The sequence below is a fragment of the Chelonoidis abingdonii genome, chromosome 1 (genome assembly GCF_003597395.2).
Source record: "Chelonoidis abingdonii isolate Lonesome George chromosome 1, CheloAbing_2.0, whole genome shotgun sequence".
Taxonomy (NCBI): Eukaryota; Metazoa; Chordata; order Testudines; family Testudinidae; genus Chelonoidis; species Chelonoidis abingdonii.
This window is the reverse complement of record NC_133769.1, coordinates 179650506-179672016: the sequence shown is the minus strand read 5'-3', so window position 1 is coordinate 179672016 and position 21511 is coordinate 179650506. Positions and strand designations below refer to the sequence as shown.

The 21511-nt window shown below is 44.5% G+C and overlaps 1 protein-coding gene across 1 annotated transcript in view; it reads right to left on the bottom strand.

Annotated features, from left to right (window-relative positions):
- BCL9 (BCL9 transcription coactivator) overlaps nt 1-18077 on the bottom strand; it is an 83487-nt gene extending 65410 nt beyond the window's left edge. The window contains exon 1 of the mRNA XM_032780986.2: nt 17822-18077. The gene's annotated coding sequence lies outside the window, so the exon portion shown is untranslated. The remainder of the gene's footprint in view (nt 1-17821) is intronic.
- Nucleotides 18078-21511: the final 3434 nt, after the last annotated feature.

The following is a 21511-nucleotide window of genomic DNA, read 5'->3' as shown; positions in this document are numbered from 1 at the left end:
GTTATTTTCTTTTTCAATAAATGAATTATTGGCTTTGAAAAGAGTCTTTATTATTGCAGGAAAGTCAAAATACGCTAGCCCAGGAAAACCAGGCCATGCAAATCGTAGGAATCTGTGTTTGCTAAGCTAACTTTGTACACCACTGCACTTCACCCCTGCAGGCACCAAACCATTACTGTTGTTTTCAGCCTCAAATCTCCCTCACAGCCATCCCTAATCCTTGCGCCCTGTGCGTGGGCCTCCTCTAGTAGCCCTGCTCCTGGCTGTGCAATTCAGCTCCAGGCGTTGAACCTCGGGAGTCCCAGTGCCTGATCTGAATCTTTCACCATTCCCTTCACAAATTTATGGAGGGTCAGCACGTGGATATAACCATGGGGATGCTGCTTTCCCCAAGTCCAGCTACCCTACAGAGATCACCAGTGCCCCTTTAAACAGCAAAAGCACACTCCCAGTCATTCGGCACCGGCTCAGCCTGTAGTTGAACCGGTCCTTGCGCTGTCAAGGCTCCCTGTTACAAGTTTCATGAGCCCACGGCATTAACAGGTAAGCGGGGTTCCAAGGATCACAACGGGCATTTCAACGTCCCCTACTGTGATTTCCAGTCTGGGAAAAAGTCCCGGCCGCAGCTTCCTGAACAGGCCACTGTTCCGAAAGATGCCTGTATCATGCACTTTCCAGGCAACTCTGTTAATGTCAATAAAATGCCCACGGTGACACACAAGCACCTGAAGAACCATAGAACAATACCCTTCCGATTACGTACTCGGATACTAGCTGGGGGGTGGTGCCAGAAATAGCCCTCCACAGTAGGGAAACCCATTGTGCAAAAGCCATCCACAATGCCTGCACGTTCCCCAGAGTCACGGTTCTTCTTAGCAGGATGCGATTAATGGTCCTGCAAACTTGCATCAACATGATTCCAACGGTCCTTTCACTTCCAACTGTTCACACGCGATGTAGCTGTCTGGAAGTTGCTCAGTTCCAGATTGCATATAGCACCCGTTCTCCTGCAAGAGCGCTCTCAATCTCGTGTCCTTGCGCGCAGGGTGCAGCGAGCTCCTCAACAGTCCATGAAGTGGCATTTCTCATCCGAAAGTTCGCAGCCACTGCTCGTCATCCCCAGCCTTCCCATGACGATAGATCCACCACACCACTCAGTGCTTGTTTCCCGAGCCCAAAAGCAGCGTTCCACGGTGCTGAGCATGTCTGTGAATGCCACAAGCAATTTTGTGTCGTATGCATTACGCGACTCGCTATCATCGTCGGACTCCTCACTGTCACTTTGAATCTTAAGGAATAGCTCAACTCCCAAACGTGATGTGCTGGTGAGACTCGTCAGCATATTCCTCAACAGTTCGGGCTCCATTTCCCGCAGACCAAAATGGAATACAGAATCATGCTGCACAGAAACTGTCGAAAGATGCAAGATGGCGCCAAACATTGAGGGAAACACAGGGATTGCTGGGATGTGAAGCGATGCATCACGGGGCGTTGCGACAGGAAGCAGAATGACCCGCACCCTCCACCCCCTTGCCACAACCCACGGCGCCAGAATGGGAAGAGGTGCTCTGTGGGATAGCTGTCCATAATGCACCACTCCCAACACTGCTGCAAATGTGGCTACACTGCAGCGCTGGTAGCTGTCAGCGTGGCCACACTGCAGCGCTTTCCCTACACAGCTGTACGAAGACAGCTGTAACTCCCAGCGCTGCACATCTGCAAGTGTAGCCAAACCCTAGCAGTCACACTGGCCTAGCAATGTGGCATCCAACCAGAGTCAAACTCACACAAAGTCAAAAAACAGGGGGATTTCTCACTCAGGTTCATTTTTACCTCCTCAGTGAGCTTACCAATATCTGGGGATTCTTACTACTACTTCTATTGTAACATGGAGCAATACGCACTGTCATACAGAACACAGATGTAAAAGGGGTTCCCTTTAAAAATTATTACAAACCCAAAAAAAAGGCAAGGTCTTAAGCAGTTTTCAAATACAGTTATGACAATGTGTGGTTATAATATGGTTTGCATTAGTGCTGAATATAATTAGAAATTACATCCTCACTATATTTAGTAACTGTGTCTGAACCTTGCTCCGTGCGATGGGTGGGAAAAGAGGGTGGTTTTGGCTAACACCGTCATTTGCAACGTGCTCCCTATGCTACAAAACCATGTTTATGATCTAACCACATTAGCACATAGTTTTAGTTGCCCCTGTGGATAGAAAAAAATAAATGTATAACCCTATTAGGTTGTGTATATAATATTTCCCCCCTTAGGTATTGAACCACTTCAATGCTGAGAACACTAGTATAGATAAGATATTCAGTGGTAGCAGTTGCCTTAATTACTGTGTCATTCAGATCTGCTCTGAGAAGGGCTGGATAAACCACCATCTCTTTGCCTACACCAGCACAACTAAACTGGTGGGGAGACAAAATCCGATAAACAAGGCCTTAGAGAAACGTATTTTAGCCTGGATATTTTAAGAACTACAAGTAGTTAGGATTTTACAATTTTAACTCCTCATCTGAAAGATGATATCTCTTGCAGCATATTTCACCCTTTCTAGTATTCTTTGGCAGTGGTTCAGTGTTGACTGAGAGAAGAATCCAACCTATGAAACACCAATACCACTTTCTGCAGCAACTGGCTTTTTTTTTTTTGAGGGGGGAGAGGAAATGGGGGATGGGTGGAGAGAGGGAAGGACTCACATCCGAGTCTGATCTGGGTCCATCTATCTATCATAGATACCTATATGGCCCTCAACCCTGCAGTATCTGAGAAATTCAAAGTCTTCTGCTTAGCTTGTCATACCAGATAAGATTAGAGCCTGATGGCTCATGGCTGCAGTGTAGACAAGCATACATTCCTAAGAGAATCTTAACTTTGGATTTACTGATTCATCTTTGAGAATTCCTTGTATGAATCTCCTCTGCTAGGATAACCTTGCCTAAATTCCTTTAACATGTCACTCCCTTCTTCAAATCCCTTCTCTGGCTTCCCCTAACTATCTGCACCAAATGTAGGCTCCTCAGCCTTAACTTCAAACTCCTGCACAACTCTGCACACGGTAAAATCTGTTCTCGCTTTTCTTCTTACTCACCCTCTAACTCCCTAGGCTCCCTCATTTTTATTTTTATTTTATTTTTTTGCTTTCTCCCACTTCAGGGTGAAAGCTTGGAGCCAAGATTTTACCCATGATCTTCATGCCTTCTTCCACATTGCCCCCTATCCTTGGAAAGGTCACAATGTTTTCATGAATCACATATCCTGTCTCTTCAAATGTCTCAACATTCTGCTCTTCTACAATGCCTTTTAAATGTGAACCCTGCAAAATTCCAACACCAACTTGAAGTGCCTATTTTTCTTTTTTGTCTGGACAGCATTGTCAATGTGTGATTAACCACAATAATAATGTAATTAATGGTAAATAAATCAATGCACAAGGCAGTCCCAAATCTGATATCCCATTCCAGTTGCTAAACACACCCAATCTCCTCCCATCCATGATGATCTCTCAACCTCATCTCAATCCACCAAACTTTCTTCCACTCCCTGGCAAGCCTGTCACTCCTTTCCAATTACTTAACCCTTCCACCCAGGCAGCCTCTCTTAGAGGCCAAGTGCCATCACAGACAAAAATGCATCCATATAGATACCATATATACTCATTCATAAGCCAAATATTTTTGGTAAAAATGTGATACATCAAAGAACGGGGGTTGGCTTATAAATGTGTCTACACCAAAATTTGATCATTTTAAACCCTATGGAATCATTGAATTGTATATCTAATACATTGTCGTTTTGTTTACCTGGAGAGTCTGCAGACCTGGAGCTCCTCAGCTCCCTGTGGCCGCGGTTCACCGCTCCCATTGGCTGAGAACAGCAAACCACGACCACCGGGAACTGAGGGGCTCCGTGTAACAAAACATTCAGGCCCAATAGAGGCTTACCCTAACGGGCCGGAAGCCAAAGTTTGCCAACCCCTGAAATATACGGTTGGCTTATGAAAGGGTCATACAGTTTTTGCTATTTTTACCTAACCATCTTGGGGGGTCGGCTTATAAACGAACGAGCTAATGAACGAGTATATACGGTATATTGGATTGCATCTTCAGAATGCACACGCTTTCCTACATTGGAGGAACTATGCAATCAAACAAACACTGAAATATACGCATTTGCTTACATTAGGACACCAAGAGGATGAGGGGGCGGGGGAAGGATTTCTATACATGGGACCGTAACCAGAGGATACAAAATCTGAGTTAGATGGTGGTAGAGGTGTGACTGGGTGGCGTCCAGCAGATCATGACACCAGATCTGCTGGATCTCTTTTGACGTCATCTTTAAGTTTTAAGGGGAGGAATTCAGGAGTTTTAGATTGGGAGCGAATATCAGCTTGATAAAGGGAGGGTCCTTAGGCTGAAATCCACAGGTACACTGAAACTGATAAGGAAAAGTCAGTAATAAATAACATTTATGCAACGCGTATGTCTCAAAGTACTGCATAAGCTCTACCGACAGGAGTCACTATGGGAACTAGAGGACAAAAACCAGGCAAACAAGCCACAGGTCAAAGAGGGAAGAAAGGGAAAATGTTGGTGAAGCACACTGAGGCAAAACCCTTAATCTTACCGACAGCATCATGGGCTCTTTTGTTTTAGATTGTAATCACTCAGGGCAGGGATTGTCTCTTTTCTGCCTTTTTACCCTGACCAGAACAATGGGATCCCACTCCCAACTCATCATGGTATACATATTTACTACCATTTGTAATATAATAAGCCTCTGTCCCAAATCTGGACCTTAGCGTCCAAAATCTGGGTGCTTAGCATGAACCTCCAAGCTTAATTACCAGCTTGGATCTTATCTCGCTGCCACCATCCAAAATTTCCAGGGTTTTGGCCCCCTCTGGTCTCCCCAAACCTTCCCTGGAGAGACCCCCAAGACCCAGAAGCTCTGAGTCTTACCAAGCAAGGAAATACTCCCCCCTTCCCCCTCCCTCTCCCACCCAGACTTTCCTCTCTGGGCTAACCTGAGAGCATGATGCAATCTCTTTACATCACATACCAAGAAGCCTGTCCCCTCTCTTCACAAAGAGACAAACCTCAAACACAAGGAAACAGAGATGATTTATCTCTCTTCCCCCTCCCACCAATTCCTGGTTGCTGCGAGCTACCCTCCGTAGATCTAACACAAAGAATTCCCTCCCCTTGTTCCCTTAACCTACCCAGAGAGAAAACTCAAACAAGTCTTACAAAGAAAACTGATATAAAAAAAAAAGAAAGAAAAAAGACATAAGATATAAACTCTGCATCAGATGACAAATACAGGGCTATTGCTATAAAAAATATGAATAAACAGTCTGATTCAAAAATGATATCCAATTTGAAACATTCCAGCAAGTTACACACATGTAAATACCCCAAAACAACATAAAAGCTTATATTGTTTTTCAACCTGTACTTACAAGTTGGAAACAGAAGATAAGACGATAGAAAGACCTTCTCATAGCTGAGAACAGACAAAAAGACCTCAGATCCAAAAATTCCTCCCTGACTTTGAAAAATCCAGTTTCCTGATTGATCCTCCTGGTCAGGTGTTTGGTTCCCTTTGTTAACCCTTTACAGGTGAAAGAAACATTAACCCTTAGCTATCTATTTATGACACCATTACTACTGTGCATGCATAGCAAACAGAGCCTTCTTCTTGTGTTCTTCTCCAAAAGACCAACTCACAGTAAAGTGCACAGAATTCAGCTGTCTCCCTCAGATCAAGACTGGGCTGACCCTGCTGCGATACAATCTTGTATCCTAGGGAGCTTTATAAGAGTCGCAGTTCACAGTGTCACCCCTCCAGCCAGGCTCATGGTGTCATTTTCAAATGTTCCAAGACTTTGTCCTTTGAACAGACTGTTTTTCAAACTTAGCAATGCCCATACTCCTCATCCAGGGCAACCGATATGCTGAGGATATGAAAATGAAAGGGAGATGGTGTATGGCAGTGGTTCTCAACCAGGGGTCCATGAGCACGTTTCGGGGGTCCGCCAAAATAAACTAGAAAGTAAAGCTGGCATTAAAGTCACTGGAGCCCAGGGAAGAAAGCCTACATCTGAACCCCACTGCCTAGGGCCAAAGCTGAAGCTTGAACCCTGTTGCATGGGGATGAAGCCATCTTAACTTTGAGAAGCCCTCTGTGGCATGGGACCTTGGACAATTGCCCTGCTTGCTATCCCCTAATGCTGGCCCTAGCTTTTAATTGGATATGCAAAAAAGGCACAGGTGAGCCATGGAGTTGTTACAGCGTGTTGGGAGGGAAGGGCGCCTCAGAAATAAAAAGATTGAGAATCCCTGGTGCATGGAACCCAATGAATGGGCAGGGGACCATAACAATCTCGGTGCTTGCTCTCCCTGAGTACAAGTACTAGGAGAGTACTAGTGTTGCCAGCTGCACTAAAAACACCCCAAACTGATGTGGTCTGAGGTAAGGCCGTTGGCTTTGTTCCCCTTCCATAAAGGCCTGCAGAAATGGGCTGGCACAGACTGCACCTCCAAAAATAAAGTGTAGGAGCTGTTATGGGTTGCATGCTGCCTCCAAGGCCTGACGCTCTTGACTTAGCATCCTTTCCCTCTCCTCCCCAGCCCAACCCAGACTCTTGTTGTACAAAGCTAGAACAGAGTCCTAAGTTTGCAGTTTAAAACAAGGTATTTTTTTTGAGTATTCTGAGTGCAGTAAAGGTCAGAACAATTAGTTTCTGGGTTTGGTTTCTACTTATGCTCATGTGCCTCATAAACAGCTGAATGGATTTTATGCAAGCTTTCCAAAAAAAAGCTCACCTATTAGGCTGAGACCAGACATAAAACATTTCAGCCCCTAAAGATAAGTTTTGAGAAAATTAGGACCCACTGAAATGTAGGGGTCTGTGGATGAGAAGGGTTAGAAATGATAAGAGGTTAGCCATCTCCAGCTTTCACTCCTATGATGCTGAGAGACATGAATGAGGGAGCAATGATTGCCATTATTTTCACAAGTTGATCCTGGGGATGAGTAATGATACTAGGAACTGAATTCTGGGTGACAGCAGCAAAGGACGCTATTGCATGTACTGTGGGGCTGTTACACAATCCCCAAGACTAATTTATACAGAATACCCAGAAAGCAATAAATGGTTTAATTAGCCTTTTAGAAACAGGTTAGTACTGAGGTGGAGGACACCTGGAAAACAAAAGGGTTATTTAGCCACATGCTGCTAAGGATGCCCATGTAGGAGGTCAGGGAAATATGGTGAATTGGGTCACTTGCCTGGAGTGAGTCCCAATCTCCCCTACCTCTCTGCTTCCAGGGGCCCTCACTGATCTCTGGCCTGTGCTCTCAATGCCACCCACCTTCTGGCTTGTGCTTCTCAGCCCAACCATCCAGCTGGGAAGCAAGACAGGATAGCAGGCCAGGCAAACGAACATGATGGCAAGGGTCTGGCAGTGACCCAGCATAGAGCCATAGTGGGACTGAATGAGCAGGGGAAACATGTATGAAGAGGGAGAGAAATGGCTGTGAGAGATATGGAACGTGCAGGGCACTCCACTGGGGATGAGGGGAGTAGGCTGAGAGGTTTGTTGCAGGGGCAGAGGAGAAGGGATCAGGAGCAGTTTGGATGGGAGAATGAAGGTTGAGAAGCTAAAAGAGCCCCCTATGAATAAATACTCTCTGGCAGGGATGATGTAGAGATATCCAGAGATGAGATGAGATCCCAAGAGAGGCAGAGAAATCACACCAGCCCTTCCTTCAAAATGGATGTTGAGTTTTAACCCCCACCAGCACACTCTGGTGTCTCGCCCACTTGACTGATCCCCTTTTGGCTAACTGATGGAGCAGTGTGGGTGAACTGTGGAGGGAGCTGCATCTAGTCTGCCTTGCCAGACAAGAGTGCCTCAATACTTAAGCACTCTGAGGAAGACGGAACAGTTAAAGGGGAGGGGGAGGGGACTAGGCTATGCAAGAAATACAATCCCTCACCAGCTGTTTCTGGCCAATCTTCCTTCAACAAAATCCCTGTCACTCCAAGGAGGTGAAGGAGCAGGTTTTATCCACTCCAGCTTTCTTGGAGAAAAATGGAGATACAGGACGTTCCTTAAATCGTATCAAGGGGCTTTCTAAAGCAAGTGCAAGAACAATTATGCCTAAAGCGGCTCTGCTGCTGTGGTTGTCTAGACTGAGAGGGCAGGTCTCTTCCCCCGTTGGTGGTGGATCTCTTAGGCACAGTGTGTAGTTCTCCTGCTCTGCTGCATGTGGTTCTTGCTGGCAGAATGTAACTCTCCAATGGCCATGGAGGAGAGGACACTTCCATAATCCATTGGTGCTGTTTCTCTGCCTTCTGGGTGTGTATTTCCCTAGGAAAGAGAGACGTTTCCTGATCAACTGACTGTGGGTCTCCCTGGGAGAGAGCGCTGCTTCATGTCCCCATTGGCTTTCTTTCAAACTGCTTCTCTTTTACTATAATTTTCTTTGTGATGCTGGGGCATCTATTTCTAAATGGTTAACTAGGTACCACAGCAGTTTATCATACTGCATCCAGCTAGGCTAATGATCTGTGTTTTTAGCATGGAGTGCAGATAAACTGAGACAGGGACCGGAAGCTGTGGGAATAGGAAAGGGTGGTGATTTCATGATATTAAAAGAGGGAAAGCTCTGTGGCTGTGTTCCAGGAGAAGCAGGCAGGGTGAGCTCAGGAGGCAAGACTTGGGACTGAATCAGGCACTCTAAAGGAAAGTAGGTGCTCAGATACTCTGGTAGGGTGTGCAGCAAAAGAACCTATATAGAACAGAACAGAAAGGGATCACAGGAAGCACAATCAAAGACAACTGCCTCACATGCAGAGGGGTCTCACTCGGTTTTGTCAGAGGGAAAGCTCCACCCTCAGGTGCCAGAGGCCTGCACTGTGGCCTCAGCTGAGGTTTGTTCATCCGATTCTACGTATGCAGATAAAGTCTTTGTTTCTTCACTAATACCCACAGATGCTAAGGCTCAAGAATAAAGCACAGGACAGAACTATGATTTGTTTGGTTTTGGGGCCACAGGCTGCTTGCTAACCATCCTGGACTTTTAAATTCAGTCCTGGGTATTCTCCGTCCTGAGAAGATAACCAAGTGTAATAAAAATTGCAAAAACTATACAGGTGGACTCCTGAAACCAGAGGGTGCTTCTGTACAGAGCAGGCACCAGGTTGAGTGCTGCCCCAATGCAGTTGTTCTGCGTGTAGCAGAACACAGGCAGCGGAACAGGCTGAGGTAGGGAAAAGATAAGTTTCCTACCTGCTTTGTACAGTCGTGGAAGCATTGTCCTTTCCTCAAAGAGCACCAGCCAGCCCTGCAGAAGCAGCTGTCATCTCCCAGGCTGCGGGGAGGAGGAGACATACAGAGAGAGGGAACACAAAAGGGGGCCAAAGTGGAGAAACACAGTTGGAGGCATTTTGGAGGGGATGAGAACAAACAAAAGAGAGGAGACAGGAGAAGAGAGTGCTACAGAATAAAGGGGGCATGCAGAAAGAGAGAGAGAGAGAGGAAAATGACATAGAAGAAGGGGAAGTGCAAAGAAAAGGCTACAGAGAAAGGATAGAGATAAAAGAATCACAGTAGAAACTGAGGAGACCTGAAGGGGCAGAGAGTAAGGTAAAGAGCCAAAAGCAGAAGCACTTCACCCCCTCATGAAAAAAAGAGAAGAGGGAGGTAATAATAATTACCACAGTTAACACTTAGCACTTTACATCCATGGATCTCAAAAAGCTTCACAAAAGGTGGGGGAACTGAGACACAGACTTGAGTGGCACAGTGAGTCAGTGACAAAGCTGGAAAGAGACCCCTGCTCTTCCAACCCCTAGTCTGGTGCCCTCTCCTTAAGGTGCTGGGGAAGGAAGAGACCTCCCTCCAAACACACCTGAGAGGGCCATTCCCCCACAATACTGGAAGGAAAAAAGCCTGGTAGGAGGGAAAAGAGATTGTGGGATGGAGAATCATAGGTCCTCTTAGGGGCCTCCATAAGTTTGGATAGTGACCTACACTTTCTGATATATAACCAAACCCAATTTTAGACTCTGAATTATGGATATTCATATTAAATTAATCTAAAAAACAGCAAAATAAACAACATCTGGCAGCTAGGGATGCTTGCTTAGAGAATTCTCTGCAGAGGCAAGGGGAGTGTTGATAATGCTGGTACCACTACTGGCCCACTCCAGCTGCTTGAAGGCTGGTTTCAGGGAAAACAGGGAAAGACTTAGTGTCTACAGAAACGTGCGCTATGAGAATCTTTAAGTAAATCTATCTAGTAAGACTTGATTGGAAACAAAATGTTATGTATTTACAGTTTAATTTGTACTGTATACATTTCAACTTGCACTGTTGAAAATATGTTTTTTTGTGCCTATAAATAAATATCAAACCGCTATGCCATACACACTTGAGCCCCATATCCACTGTAAGACCACAAATAAACAAACCACCTATTGCCTGTTTGCACAAACACCTACACGAGGCTCCCCAATTACTCACCCACAGGAATTATACCAAATCCTGTGTACTCCTAACCTCAGCCAACACTACATTAAGACTCGCTTGCACAGGAACTGCCTAGCACCTTCTCCCAGATCAGTGAGTGAGGTCTAGCTGCTATAAACCTATGTTAATGGCAGGTTGCGCATGTTGTCTGTTTATTGCTGAGGAGGAATGTTTGTCACAGCTGTCAGGTTTCTACAAATATTTCTATGACTTCAGACAGCTTGGTATTTTTACATGCAGCTGACAGAGTGCATAAATGTGCAGGTGAAAAATGAAAGAAACTTTAGTAAGAGACTAAAGAGAATATTCCACAGGACTGTTGAGGCTAGGCGAGGTCAGGGTCAGAGACAACACTTCTAACACATATTTTGCACTTCTATAGCACCCTGTGGCCCTCAAAAGAGTTTGCAGTAAATTAAGTTTTGCCCCTATGAGGTAGCTAGGCAAACAGAGGCACAGAAAGGTTAACGGGGCTTGCCCATAATTATATAGTAAGTCAGTGGCGTGGATGAGAAGAAAATCCAGTCTTAGCTTCCACTATCCTGCTCTAGCCACTAGACTGAAATCCAAGGCAAAGAAACAGAGCAGAGGGAACTTGTGGTGTTGACTTTCAAGCATGAGACTGAGAACAGTACAGAGCAAAAAGGAAAAATGGTGAAATTAAAGCATCCACTATAACTTAAAGACAACATTTGTGGAAACAAGTGACAGAAGGCTGAGATCTGCTGCCTAGATACTCGGGTGCTGGGTGCATTAAATATATATTGATAGATTAGATTACAAGGAAAGGCATGTAAGGTGGAAATGGTAGCAGCCAGATACCCAAGAAGTCAAGAGGTATCCAAAAACATTTTTAAAATTCAATGTAAGAGGAACTGAATAGATGAGAGGCCCTGCATGGCATATACAGCTTTTCACTTCAAAGCCAGCCCAGTAAAGACAAAAACTGCTCCTCTCTCATGGCTGTTGAGAGGCATATTTGAAATGAGTTTAGTGGTCTCTACTCAGCTGAGAGAGATTCTGGTCACCTAGCACCGACTGGCCCTTTGCTAGCAAGGTCAACATAGAAGCCAAAGAATGAATACTCAGGAAAACTGAACTACTCTCTCACCCCCAGAGGTAGTCCCACCAGGCAAGGTTGAAATTCATTGGCAGGGCAGTGTGAAGAAAACTTGCGCTGTGGCAGTCTATACTTTATATTGTTTGGAGATAAATAAATTACTTCAGGCCTCACAGTTGTCAGTCCATCATCAGTGATCAGCACTGTGTCCAAACACAAACATATATTTTATAATTAGGCATCTCCAAAAGGTGCAGTTGGTTCTAGAAGTCAGGGCCCGGCTCCTCCATCCACTGAACTCAATGGCTAAAGAAAGTCCTACCGACTTCAGTGGGAATTGCCCCCGCATGTTTTCATAGTTTCTCCATGATTTGTAAAATTCTCACCACAACTCCCCTATAACTTTTCTCTACATTTACCATGAGAAACATAAAGACCTAATTATCACTAATTACTTAGTTAACCCTTTCTTCCTGGAGTGAAAATATGAATGACAACACTGCAAAATGTCCAAACAAGCATTCCACTCAAAAATGCAGGTGAGTCCAATTAAACTGAGAGATGCTCACATTTTTAGTTCATTTTTGCACATGGAAAGCCAGATCATCAATATTTTACATGGACAGTTGTATATCTGTGCGTGCAGTTACATTTACACATTCAGTTATGGCAACTGCACAGGCAAATGGGCAATGACATGCCTAATGACCATTTGCAAATACAATTACAACTAATCATATAAATTAGGCACAAAACTGCATATGCAGAATACTAAAAATCTGGCCCATATTCCTCTGTTGCAGAAAGATGTGTATTAATTAACTACCTGCCCACAGTGCAAATGGCACTGCATCATATCTTCTTGCATGTATGCTTGCAAATTGATTTTCACATTCATTTGAACCATACAGTGATCTTAAATGTATATAGTACATTGCAGCCAGAAGTATCCCAAAAATGCTTTATAAATTATACACAAAGAAAATGCTTCTCCCTGCAAGGAATTGTGGCCACCTCTAGGGTGGAATACAGCAACTGTTTAAGGCTGCAGAGAAACACTATATGACAGTTTAGCACAGTGAGCGATGAATACTGTATACAATAAACTATAGGGGAAATTTATCTATATGGAATGCAATTTCCTGAGTTTGAATCTGGCCAAGCGCCCAGGGCTAAGACCCCTCTTTTAAAAAATTGGCATGGAATATTTAATGGTCGTAAGTGGTCAGGATTTAGATTTTACATCTCATCTGAAAGATACTGAGGCAAAATCATCCTGGAAATAAGCAGACATGAGATCCATTGACTTCTGTGGGAGTTGTGGCTGCTTATTGCAAGGATGAAATTGGTCCCTCACGTCCTGAAGCACTGTGTCCCCTCACAACATACTGAGAAATTGGTTCGGTACTCCCTCAGAGGGAAGCATACCGAATCACAAACACATATCACTCTCCCCACACCCCATCATTCCAAGTTTATAACCCAGATATTGACCAGACCTTGGTTAATTTGGGAGAATCACAGTCTGCGCTGACATTGCTTCAGGCACTCGTACTTTGTTAATCAATGTCTTGCTGTGCCTGGGAATGTGGACAGTAGTTGTTATATCAAGTGTACAATAGGTTTATAATATTCTCGCTTGGGTATATATATATATATATATATGCATATCACTGAAAAGTTGTTTTGTTCTTGCTGAAAGAATACAACATCCTAGAGTACTCAAGATAACACTGAGTGCATGCACAGTTAGTTTATACTAGAATTTATAACAGGTGAGTCTCACCTGTTGTGTGTGTAAAAATGGATGCTTTGCATGTTTGTATAATGTTATATGATTTTGTAATACTGTACACCCCCAAAAAAACACTTAGAACTTTACAAACTTTTATCCTAGCAACCTAAAATGCACCACTTTAGGAGGTAGGTAAGTATTAGCCCCATTTTACAAATTGGGACTGAGACACGCAGAGGTTAATGCTAGATTTACCACTGATTTGCCAAAGGCTACACATCAAATCAGTATCAAGATCTCAAACATTCTTAGCTTTCACTCCCCTTGCTCAGTCCACTAGAACATACTGTCTCTCAAGTGGGCCTAGCCAAGCAGAAAGTAAGAACACTGTTAGTTGAGCTGCTTATGTCGCTATGTAACAAAAATGTTTGGGTCTCTAGAGTGCAGGAATGGTGCTTATGATAGTCAGTATGTCTCCAGAGCTCCGTGTGTGTGTGTCCAGAGCATAAAAAAATTGTTTATGATTTATACCTTCTTGGTATGTAGACAGCATTTGATGTGTGCAAACCTTCAGTGTGTAGGAATAGTGTTTGTGACTTGAGTGTCTCTGCTATACAGAAATAATGTTGGTGGAGCAGGCTAGGAAAAACCCTTGTTTGGCAGCCTTAGACAACCAAAAATCTAGTCTGAAGAAAATAAAATAATTGTTTACTGCCAACCCCCACAGATCCTAAACTGCACGTGAAAATCCTGCAAGCACCAACTGACCAGGGCAACTCATATAAGGTTAAAAATTAAAACCAAATTGCTACTTTAGTCTCCTTTTAAACATTACCAAACAGCAGAAAAAAATGACCGATTTTCCCCCATGTCCTCCTGACACATTGCCATTGTTTGCCTCTGTCTCCATCCAGCTAGTTGCATCCTGTGTAGTACTTTAGGAGGGGCACACATGGTTTGTTCTGCATGTGCTCTCCCTGCAAGGCAGATAGGGTGTAACTGACGTCCACAAGGAAACAAGAAGCAGGAGGCCACTGCTTGTAACTGGCCTCAGGTCATACTTACTGATCAGCGCATCTACGATTTTAGAGTGCAGATCTGATCAAATCAGTAGTTTGTTCTGGAAGGAGGAAAGTGACATAAAATATGCACAAGCCTTCCTTCTGTGCTGACAGCAGATTGAGCCGTCAGATGATAAGAGGAATCAGCATCTTGCTCTCCTCACCCCTAGCATCAACTGCTCTGACACCCATAATGCAGTGCTAGTTTTGACTTTGTCATCTCCCATTCACTGTTCACTATGTGCAGATTCTCAACATTTGGCTAGTGGGTTCACCATCCGTTTTCATGCCCATTCAGTCCTTAGCCTTTCTGCTAAGAGTGCCACCAAGGGGCCAAGTAGTGCTCCCTACTGTTGGGTTTTGTTTTGTGACCTGACCTTTATCCACTAGGAACTAAACTTAAGCTACACAGACATGGACAAGCATCAGCTGGTAACTTTCACTCACTGCCGGCCTGGGCTGACTTTAAAGAGGTGCCACACTGACTCTGTGTATTCCTTGCGTGCAAAAAGTGTGATATGCACATATCCCATGAGCAGAAACTGCCTTTCCTCCTATTTTACATCTTAATAAGGAGAACAAGTAGTGGTATGTTTGACTCCTGGAAAGCAGGAGGCATGGTGTAAAAGTTTTGTAGTATGGGGTTTGTGTGTGTGATGTCTGTTTCACAAATGTGTAAGACAGCAGCTGTGGTGAGAGTCTTTTTCGGTTCACAGGACCACCGTAACGTACATAGTCACTATAGTACAGAACACATGGATCAGATTCTCAACTGCCCTTCAGCTTCTGCAGACATTTATACCAGCGTAAAGTGGGTGTAAATGGCTATCATTCAGATGTGACAGCATTTTGCATCCACTGTGCACTGGCGTAAACTACCACACAAGTTGCAGGGCAATAGAGAATCAGGCCATACCTGTGTATGAACCATGTGCATTGTCCCTTTTGCAGGAATAACACGGTGTAGATACATGAACCATTTGTGGTTACGCATGTGGTGTCGCTGTGAACGTATGTGTGCAGAGGAGCAGTGTTTAGAGGCATGCACATGAAACATGATATATTTAATACACATATTTATTTGGGGATGTGGAGTACAGGATGATCATTTTTTTGTTACCAGATTCCAGCATAAAAACAGAAATTCAGCAACAAATCACTAACATGAGAGGCAGACCTTGGGGATCTCTGTTTATCCAGATACTTGATTTGGCCCCTGCTAAGAACCTCACCAATGCCTTCATTTCCACCTGCCTTGACATAGTGACTCCTTTCTCTATGGCCCACCTAAATCCCACCATATGCGGAATGTTGCTCTCTCCCTTTTCCTATCTGCAATGAAGTACAGCTACATCACACTTGCCCTCTGACAACTCCAGTGGCTCCCTATTCATGTCAGGATCTACTTCAAAATTCCCTCTTTTTTAAAAACTCTTCTGGGAATTGGTCCAGCCTGTCTCTTGGATCTCCTCTCTCCCTGCTTAGTCTGTTCATCAAGCACTGGGCTCCTCTCCATCTCTTCATCCAATCTCAATGCCATAAGTGCCAGAGCCTTCTCCTCTGCAGGTCCTGCTACCTGGAACAGGGCTTCCTTAATCCCCTTGCCTCATTGTCTGGTCAGTCTCACTTAAAATCTGACCTGAAATTTATTTTTTTTTCCTCCTCTGACTAAATGTTTCAAATTCTCCCTCTGCTATTATTTATTTCCATAACTGTGTTCTTTAATGCTGTAGAGTGTATGAGACAGAGCTAGTGCAACATATGTTATTTCAAATACCAGTTTTGGTTTAGTGGGGGGGGGAGGTGTTGTTTTTTTTTTGTTTTTACACAAGGAGGAGTGAGGCAGAGGGAAACTGAATGGAATTTCTCCTTTACATTTTTTGCAGCACCATACAGAGCCTCCATCTTCCTTACTAGACTGAGGAGGGTCTCAGGCCAATTTCATCTCCCTCCCACATCTCCCATTCTGCTCAGATTCTTTAACACATGATGTTTTCCTCCAGGCCTTGATTGGGAAAGTATGAATCTCCCCGCCCCCCCCATTCCAGTTCCTATATGTCCAAGCTTGTGTCAAGACCTTAGGCTGATGAACATTTGTGCAGCTCACACTCTTGTAAATTACTTTTCAACAAATAGCAAGAATCAGGAAAACCCTAGAATTATGGTAGGTGATAAAGTTAAAAGACATCGGGAGGATCCACCTAGAGCCAAAGTTTTGCTTCAGTAAAATATCAGAATTTATCTCAAAAGAAAGAAAATTCACAAAGTTAAGAACAGTTTCTGATTTTAATTTTGTAAGGATTGGGAAACAGAATTCAGGTATTATCCCCTTTTGCTATATCGCACCATCACCCCAGCAGCAGTAGGTTATAGCCACAAAACCACTAGTGAGTAAACAGACCTCACAGGCAGACAGATATTTACTCACTGATAAACAGCAATTGTAAATAAATCTCATTTAATCTCCAAAATCCACAATAAAAATCTTCCAGCCCTATGGCAGTTTACAGATCTGCTTTGCTTCAGTTAGTTCCAAAAAACACAAGGTCTGGGATACACAGTGACAAAAGACCCAGGGTTTTCCTCTCCCTGGCATCTCACTATTTTTCTTTAATAGATGTACAAGGGGGGAGGCGGAAGAAAACCTCCAATCCCTCCTCCCACCTCATTCTCACTATTAATCGGCCAATAAATCTTCCAAAAAGACACAAGGACAGAAGCCAACAGGTGGGGAAAGCTTTTTGTTCCTTTAGACACGCTGAGACACTGGATCAGCGCTCTTTAGTCTTGTTCTGCCAGGGTCTCTTTAATAATAAATAATATGTTATACTTTGTCCTTCTCTAGTACCTTCCACTTGAGGCTCGCAGGGCAGGCTACAAACATTATGGATTTTCGCCCCTTTGAAGTAGGTCACTATCACCACATCGTTTCCAGATGGTGGGGAAACTGAGGCACGGAGGGCGAGCGATCAAACTCTCCACCGAGTCCCCCCAGCCCCGGCAGTGGAAAAGTTTCGGGCTCCCCCCAGCTCTCCCACGGCCTCCCATGTCCCCGTAGCCCAGGGGCTGCGAGAGCCCCAGCTCTGGTGCATCGCCTCCCCAGCCCCCGGGACGCGGCACTGTGCGATGCAACCGCGGCAGCTCCGCAGCCGAGCCCGGAGAGGCAGGAGGCCTCCAACAGCCTGCAGTGCCCCGCTTCCCCCAACCAGCCTCCCCCTTGCCCCGGCGGCTGGACGGGGGGGGGGCGCCTTTCGGTGGGGTTCGCCCGGGGGTCCCACTGCTGGGCTTCTCCGGCGGGGGGCCGGCCCCGCCGCAGCCACTGGAGCGGGCTCCGGCAGCTGCGGAACGAGCCCCGGAGCACGGAGCGCTCGGGCCGGGAGCAGGGGCTGCGGCTGCCAGCTCTTACCTTGCTAGGCGCGGGATTCCTGGGGAGTCATTTGGCCGAGCGAGGGGGGGGCCGCGGCTGCCAACACAACAAGCCCCTGCGCCTGCAATCCCGGCCTCCTGCTACCAAGACACTAGGACAACATCAAAGCAACTTAGGGGGAACACTTTAGGGGCCTATTGTCTGCTCTGGCCTGATCTGTTTTCCTTCTGCCTCCCCCTCTCGCTGCCGCGGCACTTGGTACAGCCCAGGCATTCATGCCAAGTAGCTTTCACACATGGAAGCTTGTCTCAAGCAATTGCTGACAAGCCACAAACAAGACATTCCCCCTCCCTCCGCCCTCCCCCGCCTCCTTTCTTCAGCATGCAAACTAAAACTCCAGTGACAGGCCTAGCTGCACACACACACACACCAGGCAGGCAGGCAGCTCAGCTCAGCTCGCTCCTGTACTGGGGGAGCTCAGAGACAGGAAAGAGCCCAGGCTGAGTTGGGGGCAGGGAGAAAGCTGTCTGCTGTGTCCCAGTAAAATGGCAGAGGGAGAAGCTGTGCAGACAGCACCGTGCAATCAAAACCTTTTCTTTCTTTTAAGGATCCCAGTGCGGGGAAGAATTATTCAAATAAGCAACGGGGCGGGGGGAGGGATAAAAAATCAGATTGCTTACTCTGTGTCTTGAGGGGGGCAGGATTTTTTGCCCAATCAAAATTGTCTCCACCTCAATCTGTAGAGATTTTAGCTTAAACATAAACCATCCCCAGAGTTAAATAACACAATGGATTGCATCTCCCACCTAAGCATTGTAAAGTTCCTACCAATCTTAATTAATTAAGCCTCCCCATACCCATTGTAGGGAAGTATCATTATCCATATTTTACAGATGGGGGAATGTATAGAGAATTTAGGTGATTTGTCCAAGATTACACACAGAGTTAGTAGCAAAAGCTGGGAATAGAAATGAGGAGTCCTTTGAGTTTCAATCTTCTACTCTAACCACAAGTCCTCTCACATGGGATGCAAGAGGGCAGGTGTGCAAGCACTGGGAGGAGATGGTTTTCACTTCAACCTGAAGGATTATAAAGATCAAGCCACTTTTGGAGGAAAAATTGTGAGAGTCACAAGTAGTGTAAACCGTAAGAGTTAGGAAGTATGGAGCTAAGGTTACACAGTGCTAGGCTCTCATTGGCCACATCCCTGTCCTCTATACCCAGGAGAGAATCAGAGGTAATTGCATATGTGTATTGAGGGCAGGATTTGTAGTAGAGCTGTGCATAACTTGTTGGTTGTGGTTCACATGGGTTTGGGCAAACTTTTTGTGTTGGCTTCAATTCACAGGGTTCCTCACCCCTTGAAATTCAGGTTCATGCAAACTCAGTTCAGTAAAAGGCACACCAAAACTTAAGTGGCATGATTCATTAAGCTCTGTGCATTGTGTATGAATTCATGAGGGTTCATTCAGCCCAGAAGACAGACCATGTGACCAACTGTCATAAGTTTCGTAACAAAACCACAAAACTCAGTCTTGAAAAATATATGCCTGTCCAGAGACAACAAAAGGTTTTGCTTCAAGTCTCAACGGAAAAGTTTTGCACACGACTCAGTTTATTCCACAATTTCATTTGAAATAATAATAATAATATTCACCATCCAAGGATCTCAAAGTGATTTTACAAAGGTGGATGTTTTATTGTCCTAATTTCATAGGAAGAGAAAGAGACAGAGAGAGATTAAATGACTTGTCCAACGTCACATAGTGATTCAGTAACAGAAGAGAGAGTGCAATTCTCCTGATTTAGAGCTGACTCCCCAAACACTAGCCCATGCTGTCTCTATATTCAAACTCCAAAACAGGGTTTTGCCTGGTTCAGGGTTTCACTGAGAAAATTTTACCCAGGCCTAATCTGAAGTTTTGGGACTTGGACAGGATGTAAATTAGGTACTTACCAAGAGTGAAGGATAGAGTGCAAGAGAGAAAGAGAGAGGGAGGCAGAGGAATGAGTGAAGATGTCAAAAAGCAAGATGAAAAGAGAAGGGGGTGAATGGAGGGAAAAATCAGATTCAACTGATATATAAAAATGGCTCAGATGTATAATTGTGCACATTTTCTTTTCTATTCTATTCTATATACCTCACTCATCACTGTAGTATTTGAACACCTTCCAGTAATGCATTAAGCAATTTCCTGATGGTATGGAAAGGTTAGTGTAATACCAAAGAGGAGGGGAAATGGATTCAAAGCAACCTCGGGGAAAAAATCAGGTTTCGGGGAGCATGTAGGCTGGAACTTCATGGTGAGGGAAAACAAAAACAAACCTGTTATTAGTCAAGCATTTTGTAATCTGTTTAGCATCCTACCTCCACACAATCCAGGAGCAAAGCCTTGGTCAGGTTTAAGATGTTTTGAAATTAGTAGGATGGAAGGGCGAAGCAGCAGTGGGACAGAGATGTCAAGAGAAGGGAGATTGGCTGAAGGCTCTGTATCTCTAATTTAGGGATGTATTTGGGCAGGGAGTAGGATGACAGACGACCTAGCCTAAAAAAAGGTAGTAATAACAATACTAATATTTTTGTGCTTTTCATGTATATATATATGCACACACAAACACACCAATAAAGCCTAATTCTGGGGAAAGAGTTTCAACCTGATTACCTACCATTCTATAAAGGAAATCATAGATAGCCCCAATAGAACTAAGCAGAAGACAAAAACTCTCTTAAGCTTTGATTAGAAGGATACTATGGCTATAGGCTCTGATTCAGCAAAACACTTAAGCACATGCCAGGTTTTAAGCATGAGTTTAAGTGCTGTCCTGAATAGGGGGCTTTACATTGGTACATATCAATGGGCAGAGTATTCTAGAGTTGCAGACCCGCAGCAAAAAAGGACCTGATTTCTAATCATCCAAAACCTACAGCTAAATTACACCTCTGGATGATTCAGTTCTGGATGATTCATCTAGAGCAGTTGTTCAATGGCACATAAAGGCAACAACCTTCTAGGAGACAGGTCCTATATTACTTAATGCTTGCAGTAGTAACAGTAAGACTTTGATGTGCAGTTGCTAACATTTCTTATGTACAGCCAGTGAAGGTTGTGCACGTGGGCATTGCTGACTTGTAAATAAAGGCTGTTGTATAGTCCTGATACCATGTTCTATGACAGCTACAGATTACAAATCATTTTCAAAGATAACCCCAAGTAAAGCAAGTTACAGTAATCTCATCCATATGTCACAAAGGCGTGGATCAGTGTGGTGCAATCCACATTTCTTTCCCTTCCCTGCATCCCCCCCCTCAAAAAAGAGCTTTGGGTTTTTTAATATTTTGGAGATGAAAGGAACCCCTCTTGACCACCATTGGCTAAAGCCTGACCAATATAAGTACCCATGTTCAGTTTGTTGTGAAAAATAATCGTAGGGTTAAACATTAAACATAGCCTGTTTGGGCCATATTCCATCTAACAAGAAGAGCCAACACCTTTCCCTCTCTGCTTCCCCTGTGTCTTTTTTATTTTCAAGTTTCTCCCTTACCATTTTTCTTGTCTTGAGGCAGATGACTTGGTCTTCCTTTATCACTCCTAAACTTCCTGATTCCTGAATAGGTTCATCTTGAAGCAGTTCCTTTAATCTATGACTGACTGCTCTTGGTAAGGTAGATTTCCTCTCTCTCCCTCTTCTCGGTAATTCTTCTCATTTGTGTTGTTTTTCTCCTTATGG